Source organism: Castor canadensis, chromosome 13 (genome assembly GCF_047511655.1).
Source record: "Castor canadensis chromosome 13, mCasCan1.hap1v2, whole genome shotgun sequence".
Lineage (NCBI taxonomy): Eukaryota > Metazoa > Chordata > Mammalia > Rodentia > Castoridae > Castor > Castor canadensis.
In genome coordinates, this window is record NC_133398.1 from 111,810,622 (window position 1) to 111,820,853 (window position 10,232).

The 10,232-nt window shown below is 38.4% G+C and overlaps 1 pseudogene; it reads left to right on the forward strand.

Annotated features, from left to right (window-relative positions):
• Positions 1–6,772: 6,772 nt before the first annotated feature.
• On the forward strand, positions 6,773–8,475 carry LOC109701900 (serine/threonine-protein kinase NLK pseudogene; annotated as a pseudogene).
• Positions 8,476–10,232: the final 1,757 nt, after the last annotated feature.

Below are 10,232 nucleotides of genomic sequence, written 5' to 3' on the forward strand. Positions count from 1 at the left end.
TTGCTGCTGTTACTGTCCTTGTACTGAGTGCAATTTAGTATTGTCTAGCTAGTAATAGTAAAAATGATGGTATCTAGAGTAGAAGGGTAAGTGGAGAAAGAAGGCAAGAAAGTAAAGAAAAAAGAAAGGAGAAGGAAAAAAAGATATAGATCCAAAGAAACAAACAGACAGAGATAGTGTACTAATCAGCAATGAGCTAAACAGGCATTAGAGAGACAGAGAAAGAAGAAAAAAAATCCCAAATTCAAATGCAATAAAGTTTCAGCCTTAAAAGTTCTGTTTCTGGTGTTACTTTTTTAACATCCAGTCCTGGTTTTGGTGTTTGAGTAGTAGTTCTGTCATTGTCAGACCAAGGGGAAAAATGATAATGATAATAAAAGGAAAAAAAAATTGAAAAAGAACATAAAGCTGTAGAAGAATAAAGTTTCAGGTCCTGAAACCACGCCATTTCCATCTTAGTAGTTGTGGTGTTGTTCCTTCAGCATCTAGTTTAATCAGTATCCCTGTGGTTATTTCACCTGGTGATTGGATCTGGAGACAGCTTAGTGAACATTTACCTACTTTGTTTGAGGGTGCAGCTCACCTGCCACCTACTGTCAGCCCACTGCTGCTACAGGCTTTATTTATTACAATTCTCAGGGATTAGCCATTACACTTACTTAGTCCAGCTGACTTTGATTTTCTATGGTTCTTTTGGATGCCTGACTCTTTTCTTTTCTCCAGTGTGGGGCCCTATCATCTTGTTGCAATTGCAGCCCTTATTTTGTTACAGTTCATGTGGGCAAGTGTCCCCCAACTCTCTGGTGGAGTGTGGCTCATTTCAATCTTTGTTGCTAGCCTTCCCCTCTCCAAGCACGCTGAGAATAGTTATTCCACATCCGCCTTCTCCTGCAGGCTTGTTTATTTACAGTTCGTGTGGGAAGTGCCCCTCCCCCACTCTCCTGTGCTCTGGGTGCCCTGCCTTCTTTGTAATGTGTCCATTTTTTCTATTGCTTGTTCATTATTCAGGGATTTTTTTTTGTTTTCTTTTGTCAGTCTGTCCAGGGGGCTATGTTGTTTTTCCCCAGGTGTGGCTGTAGAAGAGCCACATGCCACTTATTTCCTCACTGTGGGTCTGCCAAGCAGGTTAGGAGCTGGTGCCTGGTGGCACAGGAGCCCTCCTTGTTTCTCCATATTCCATGATGTGAGGGAGCTATGTGTGGGCTGGGGGTGTGGAGGTGTTGAAGTATTTCCTCTTCTTGGTTGTTTTTCCTTTCCAATGTGTCTCCAGCATCTCAGGAAAATTTTTACTTTAAGGAACATATTCTATCTGCTTCCTTCCTCTAGTCACCATCTTGGAGAAAACCTAAATCATTTTATTCTAAAGAAAACCTTTCCAAAAGTTGGTAGTGAATACAGAGAAGAGAAGTTAAATGTTTTCATGGTATAATAGTCCATATAATGACAGTTCTAATTAAAATTATATTTCAATTCTTACTGTGTTCACACTTACTTATTTTTATATTGATTGACACATAATAATTGTGCAGATTTATAGGCCACAATGGTTTCTCCTGATGTTGAAAATTAGCAGATTCCACCTTTCAGTCATACGTTTTCAATAGCAAATTGTTTAAAAAATTGGTCTGAAAAATAACAAATGATACTGATAAGATATAAACATTCACAATGTTTGGATTCATATATTATTCTTTCCAGAATTTATTCTTGACATTTTTGATAATCTTGATGTACTTTCTGTACATCAAGATTCAACTTCTTAACCTCCTTCCTTTACCCTTGATCTTCCATTAGTGACCTCCCCATAGTGTAAACAGTTTTTCATAAAATTGCTTTGTCCATGGTAATATTATCTATTTGTCTCTAATTTTATTAATTTTTGTCTTTTTCTCTTTCTTTTGATTACTATGGTGATGGATTTATCAATATTATTTATTTTCTCAAAGAGAGAACTCTTTGGTTTATTCTTTTTCCTTTAGTCTCCATTTGGTTAACCTCATCATTTTTTATCTCTCTACTAACTTTGAGATTGTCTTGTTCTTTTTGAAATACTTCAAAATCTCTCTCTCTCTCTCTCTTTCTCTCTCTCTCTCTCTCTCTCTCTCTCTCTCTCTCTCTCTTTTTCTTTCTTTCTTTTTTTCACTGTTCTGCAGGAGTAACTCAGTGTCTTGTGCCTGCTAGGGTAAGTAATGTACCACTTGAGTCACATCTCAATGCTTTTGGTTTTTCATAGATTTTTTTTCAGATAGAGTCTCATGTTTTTTCTCTGACCAGCCATAGACCATGATCCTTCTATCTCCATTTCCCAAGTATCTTGGATTACACAGCATGTGCTCTGAATTTTTAATGTCATCATTTATATATATAAACTTCCCTCTATGATCTGTTTTCACTGAATCCCACACATTCTCTTTGCTGTGTTTTAATTTTAATTTGATCCATTGATTTTTTCAACTTCTCCCCTGCTTTTGTTTATTGCCCATTAATTGTTCAAAATGTAGTGTTTAATCTCCATGTGTTCATATATTTTATGTAGTTTCACTCCTATTATCTACTTTTTTCAATTATGATGTACTAAAACATAGTTATTTCAAATTTATTTACTTGTTTACACTTGCTTTATGTCCAAAAATATGATCTATTTTTAAGAGAATTCCAGGAGATTCTGAGAAAAAAATGTAGATTTTTCACCTCTTGATTAAAACATTCTGTGTATATTTCTTATGTGTTTTTGATCTATAGTTCATTTAATTTTGCTATTTCCTCATTGATTATTTTTCTGAATTACCTATCTATCAGTGAAGTTGAGCTTTGACCTGCAATTGTTGTGTTTGGTCTGAATGAGCCTATGTGCACAGCAACATTTGCTTGATAAATTGAGGTGCCATCCAAGCTCTGGTGGTTCCTGTCTGTAATCTTAGGTAGTTGGAAGGCAGAAATCAAGAGGCTGGAAGTTTGAAACATGCTATGACAAATAGTTCACAAGATCCTGTCTTCAAAAAACCCAATACAAAATAGGTCCAGCAGAGTGTTTCAAGTCTGAGTTCAAATCTCAGCACCACCAAAAAAATTTGAGCATGCAATGTTCAGTGTGCATGTGTTTATAATTGCTCCTTTTACAATATTAAGTTTTTTCTGATAGCCTATTTTTGAAATCTGCTTTTTCCTGTGTGAGTACTACATGATTTGGGGCTCCATTTGTTTGCAATATACATTCCTATTCTTTCCCTTTCAGTATGTGTTTGGCTTTGCCAAGGAGATGTGTTTCTCACTAGCAGAAAACAGTTGTGTCTTGTTTTTCTAATCCAATCTACTAGTCTGCATGCTTTAATTGTAGAAACGAAAAGCATGTAATAGTTCCTGCAATTTTATTGTTTTTGCAATGCTTCATTATTCCCTAATATTCATTGGCTTACCTACTCTTCTAGTGATATTGTTTTTCATATTCTCATTGTGTTTTTCTTCCTCGTTGGAGTATAGGATTGTTTTAAGTATCTTCTATAGTGCTGGATTTGTGATCATGAATTAATTTTATAAGTTTCATATTTAGTTTGGAAGGTCTATTTCTTCTTCAATTAGAGGGATAAGTTAATGAGGCAAAACAATCAACATTGACATTTATTTTGTTTCTGGCATTTCAAGGGCTTTTTTTCCTGCCATTTTGGCTTTGAAAGTTTCTGTTATTCTGATTGATTTGCCTTCCCATGTAACTTGGCATTTTTCTTTTAATTTTCAATTTGTTTTGTTCTGTAAATTTAGTATTTAACTATAACCTGATATGGGGATATTTTCCAATTATGGTCACAACTGCAATAATCTTAGAGGTAAAGTGACCAAAGATAATATTTGTGAGCTAAGTAAATGTTATTTAATAAGTAAAAGGATTAGACAAATATGAAAAATAATTGTGGAGAATAACAGGAAAAAATTAAAACTGTAGAATAAGATGGCAACACAAATTGAAGTGGGGATAAAAAAAGAAGTGGTAGAGAACATAGAGCTAAAGATAAATTAATAAAAAAAATTAACCAGCAAGCAAACCAAATGAGAATAAAGTCTTTTAAAAGTGCCAAGATAAGAAAGAAGTAGTAAGCAACAAAGAAAACTTATCTAACTGAACAAAAATAATAAAAGTAGAAAGAAAAATTAGGAGAGAGGACAAGAAAATTAAAAATTGGCATTAAAATCTAAGTGTGTACATTCATATCCAAAATCCCTGCACTCAGAGGACTGAGGCAGGTGGACCTTAGCCTGGAGACCAGCCTGGAGCTTGTGGGGAGATCACCTTGAAAAATAAAATAAAGCAGGATAAAATATGATAAGAAATAAGATATTAAAAGAAGAAATAAGAGGGAAATATTTAAAAAAGGGAAAAATTATAAAAATAGAATAAAATTTTATGTTTAAATATATGAATCTAATGATTTGATTCATAAAATCTCTCTATGTAAACAAACAAAAAAAATACCATAAATGCAGGAAATAAAATGAAAATGATTTTTTAAATAAAAAAAGAACGTTTTCCACTTCTCTAAGGAAGTCAAAAGCATGGACAGTGAAAGATTTCAGCTAAGATTACTGGCAGCAGTTTCTCTGACCACTTTGGCTATGTGCCACCTAGAGGGAGCAGATTGCAGGGCTCTTCGAGTTTGCTTTTATTTGTGACACTCTACATGCTTTAATTGTAGAAATGAAAAGCATGTAATAGTTCCTGCAATTTTATTGTTTTTGCAATGCTTCATTATTTCCTAATATTCATTGGCTTACCTACTCTTCTAGTGACATTGTTTTTCATATTCTCATTGTTGTGTTTTTCTTCCTCGTTGGAGTATAGGATTGTTTTAAGTATCTTCTGTAGTGCTGGATTTGTGATCATGAATTAATTTTATAAGTTTATAAGGCTATGGTTTATGGGTAGAGTGGGATGCCATTACTTTGGCCTGCCCTGCTCCACAAGACCAGGTGAAATGGAATGCAAGCTTTCCACCAGCTGGTCCTGGTGTCCATTGCCAGCAAATGTCTGGTCATGTGTTGTGGAAGCCCTGTGGAGATGCGGTAATTCCTTTCTTTATCGAACTCCCATGCTCCCCCCTCCTGGTCTCCAACATTTTTAGCTTACATTCTGCACATAATTTTTTCCAACAGCTTCTTCTCCTTCCTGAAGCTTTCACAACTCCACACCTCCCTGTGACTCTGACTGTTTTCCCACTGCATGGAGCTTTCCTTAAGTAGACCAGCTCTTCAGGGAAGAACTTGGTGTATCAGCAATTGATCATTGTTAGAACATCCCGAATACAAGACAATGCAGGAATATGTGTTTCCTACAGTTTCATAATCAGATAGGAGCCTCTTAAAATGGGTTCCTTTCCCTGAACTATGACCTAGGGTCAGAAGGGAAAACCTTCCCAGTGCAGATTATAGGAGCCCTGTTTAGTTAAGCCATGATTCTGGCCATTACTGTGACCAGTGTTAATTGTTTTTTCTGAGTCTTTCCTTCTTTCTTTTGTCCCAGTCCCTGATTTTTGCTGTTGTGCTTCTGTGAGCTCTAGATGCTGGAATTTTGTTCCTCTGCCTCCATCCTCTGTTCTAAAGTCTTCGTTCATTTTGGTTTTGTTTGCTTTTATCTCTATTTCTGTTTCTGGTTTTGCTCTTTGTTGATAAAAGATTAAATGTGGATCCGGCTTTGCTAGGGGAGGTGAGGCGGCGGCCAAAGAGAAAGCGGCCATGGCGGCTTAAGCAGCAAGCAGCGCCACAGGGACGGAAGCCGGGTGCTGGGGGCGGGGGTAGACAGAGCAGCCTTGAGCCCTGTAGGTGCCATCGCGCGGGGGACCCACCCCCTCTCCCCCCCAACCCTCAGCAGAAGCAGCCAGCCATGGGGGCAGGAGTCAGCCCGCTTCCGACCTTACTCCTTCAGCCTCCCGGGGCTCCTGTTCTTTGGCCTGGGGACCCTAACCTTCTCTCGGGGCGGTTCCCTGTGTTTGGGCGTCTGCGTGCTGTCCACTGCTCTTTCATTCCTCCCTGCACCTCCTTACCTTCACTTTTGCCCTGCTTCTCTTTTTCCTTTCTTCCCTGCTTGTGGCCTCCTCTCCTCACTATCCCTCCAGCCTCCTTCCCTGGCACATTTTGCCCGAGAAAGTTTGGTTTATCCACCCCCTCAAAAAAAAATCAGGTCAACCAGATTAGGAGTAGGGGGAGATGTAGGAAGGCCTAAGAGTTCAAGGTGGGGGGGAGCTGAAAGCTGGTTTCCCTGAAAATTTCCCCCATGTTTGATACAGGGTGGTTGGACATATAGATATATAGATATATAGATAGATAGATAGATAGATCTATATATATATAATTTATATTTCTAAATTGTATTTTTGAGGAGGTGGTAGTGTTTAGAAAAGGATGTGGGAATGGAAGGGGTAGAGGAGTGAACCCTACAAAATTCCAAGGGTGGTGTGTTACCTGATCCTTTTTGTCCATGGAGTTCTGGGGACAGGGAGGTTTGGCCTTTATTCCCACATTCAAAGTTGAAACCGCCCCCCAAATTAAGAATGGAGTTTTAGTACCCACTTGTGGCAGGAATCGTGGGGGGAATGGGTCCTTTTTCCCTTTTTTTCCCCCTTTTTCTTTGGCAACCCACACCCTTCCACAAACTCTCCCCCAAAAATTAAACACCAAGATCCTCTAACTGTTTGGAATTATGAAGACACAAAGCCAGTTCTGCTCTATGTTTTTTGAGGTGGAGTGAGTGGTTTTTCTTCAATTTGAATGGCCGAATGACAGCTTGACCCAGTTTGCTTTCCAATCAAAGGGCATTTTTTTGAATGTCTCTTTGTGGCCCAAGAGCCAATGCAAAAATGGTGGCATCTTATAATGGCGGTACATCTGCAGCAGCAGTAGGTCACCACCACCACCATCACCACCACCTTCCACACCTTTCTCCTCCTCATCTTCACCACCAACACCACCCTCAACACCATCTTCATCTGGGGTCAGCTGCTGCCGTGCACCCTGTACAGCAGCATACGTCTTCAGCAGCTGCCATGTTGAACCCTGGGCAACAACAGCCATATTTCCCATCACCAGCACGGGGTCAGGCTCCTGGACCAGCTGCAGCAGCCCCAGCTCAGGTACAGGCTGCTGCAGCTGCTACAGTTAAGGCGCACCATCATCAGCACTCGTATCATCCACAGCAGCAGCTGGATATTGAGCCGGATAGACCTATTGGATATGGAGCCTTTGGTGTTGACTGGTCAGTAACAGATCCAAGAGATGGAAAGAGAGTAGCACTCAAAAAGATGCCCAACATCTTCCAGAATCTGGTCTCTGGCAAGAGAGTCTTCTGGGAATTGAAGATGTTGTGTTTTTCTAAACATGATAATGTACTCTCTGCCCTTGACATACTCCAACCTCCACACATTGACTATTTTGAAGACATATACGTTGTCGCAGAATTGATGCAGAGTGACCTACATAAAATTATCATCTCTCCTCAACCACTCAGCTCAGATCATGTCAAAGTTTTTCTTTATCAGATTTTGTGAGGTTTGCAATATCTCCATTCAGCTGGCATTTTACATCGAGACATTAAGCCAGGGAATCTCCTTGTGAACAGCAACTGTATTCTAAAGATTTGTGAGTTTGGATTGGCCCAAGTGGAAGAGTTAGATGAATCCTGGCATATAACTCAGGAAGGTGTTACTCAGTGTTATCGGGCTCCAGAAATCCTGATGGGCAGCCGCCATTACAGCAATGCTAATGACATCTGGTCTGTCGGATGTATCTTTGCAGAACTACTAGGATGAAGAATATTGTTTCAGACACAGGATCCCATTCAGCAGTTGGATTTGATCACAGATCTTTTGGTCACACCATCACTGGAAGCAGTGAAGACAGTTTATGAAGGTGCTAAGGCACATATACTCAGGGGTCCTCATAAACAGCCAACTCTTCCTGTACTCTACACCCTGTCTAGCCAGGCTACACATGAAGCTGTTCATCTGCTCTGCAGGATGTTGGCCTTTGATCCATCAAAAAGAATATCTGCTAAGGATGCCTTAGCCCATCCCTACTGAGATGAAGGACGACTAAGATATCACACCTGTATGTGTAAATGTTGCTTTTCCACATGTATAGGAAGACTTTATACCAGAGATTTGAGCCTGTAACCAATCCCAGATTTGATGACACTTTTGAGAAGAACCTCAGTTCTGTCTGTCAGGTTAAAGAAATTATTCACCAGTTCATTTTGGAACAGCAGAAAGGAAACAGAGTGCCTCTCTGCATCAACCCTCAGTCTGCTGCTTTTAAGAGCTTTATTAGTTCCACTGTTGCTCAGCCATCTGAGATGCCCCCATCTCCTCTGGTGTGGGAGTAACAGTGGAGTATAATGTACAACTGAAGATGTAATGTAGCTTTCCACTGGAGTCTGGGATTTGCAATTCTGGAGGTTAATCATGCTTGTACTGTAATTTTACTAATGAAGTTTTAAATTAACAACCACTACTTATATGATATGAATTGTAAAGTGGTTGTGCTTTTAGAAGAAAAAATATTTTACCCAGAGTTGCACGTTTTATGAAATTAGTGCAGCTGTTAAGGCTCACCTCAGATCAAAAGAGAATTGAACCAAATTTGGGAGTTGGGGTTTTTTTTTTGTTTTTCTTTTTTTAAAAATGAAGTGAGATTGTACACACACACACACACACACATACACACACACACACACGACAGTCATACATTTTGATATTTGAGCCATTCCTAAAGATTTGGTGTTTTCTAAAAGTAAAGAATCTAGAAACCTTGCCTGTGACCAATCTTGGAGCCACATGAGCTGTTTGTGGCTGCACCTGGTGGGGGGAAGGGGCATGCCACCTAATGATCAAGCCCTATAATTAGCTTCTTGTTAGAGCAGTGATGGTGATGTGTGCTGTCTAAAATCCAATGTTGTGGGTAGAGAGAATGATTTTTGTGACTAGGAAACTAAACTTTTGTTTTTCCTTACCCAGTAAAAATAAATAAATAAATAAATAAATATATTTAATCTATTTTTATTAGAAGTTTTTCTGCTCTTTCTTACATAAAAGAACCCCAAGCATGCATCTTTCATGTGTGTAAATAATTCATTTCTGGGCTAATTTCAAAAGAATCCCAACATTGCTGTATAGAGAAAGAACTAGCTTGCACATTTTAGGTCTGTGAAATTTTGTGTGACTTTTCCTGCACTGGACAGTGAAAAATAATAAAAGATAAAAACAAATTTAAAAAAAATTAAAGCCACAAAAAAAGGCACATAGGGAATTATGTCAAATGTGTTTGTGTCCTTAGGTAAAGCTGTGGGAGTCTTGAAATATCACAGTAGTAAATAGCTTATACTTTTTGACAAATTCTTTTCTCTGTTGGGACACTGAGCTCTGTGAATATGTATATATGAATGCCGGTCAAAGGCCTCTACCTTCTGGAGCTACACAACTTGGCTTGTTTACCGCTACATGCTGATGATGACTATTTTTTTTAAATTCAATGTAGAGACTTGAAACTTGAATGTCCCTTCCAAATTTTATATTAAAAATAAAAAGACAAGAGAATTGAAGATCGTTTTTCACCTGTACAAGGAGGACTAATGGATCATCTTAAATTGGTCTAGAAAAAACCTTGGTATGTGTTATGGACAATTAACTGTTAAAGTTACTGTAAATTATCTGTATTTAGCAGAGTATTTTCATCTTGAGTGATCTTAGCTGAATCTGAAGACTATTAATAAGTTATGTTTGGAAGTTTTAACTTCAATGAAGTAATTATTTGCTGTGAAAGAAACAAATATTGAATTACTAAACAAAGATGGTGCAATATCTTTGTTTTTTTTATGAGTCTCCTGAGAATCAACCCAACTGAAGCGTTTCAATTCACTTGAATGAGAAATGTGTTTAGTATCAAAAGAGCCCGAGAAGGCACTGGTGTGAAAGGTACAATCTTAGAGGTTGGTCAGTTACTGTAGCACACTTTCTGGTCACTTTGTACAATGTAGATTTGAGGTACAGTGGTGAAAACATTAAATGTGACATTTGAAAAAGAAAAAGATTAAATGTGTTTGCAATTGAAACTGCAGTGTGTGTTTTCTGAGGCTTTTGTTCTTTATTTCACCTCAGCCCCACCCTCCACTATATATGTTCTCTCCATATACACAGGTGGTCTTTCTCTTCCTCTGTTCCACTATTCAAATTATTTATTTTTTATAAGAAAGA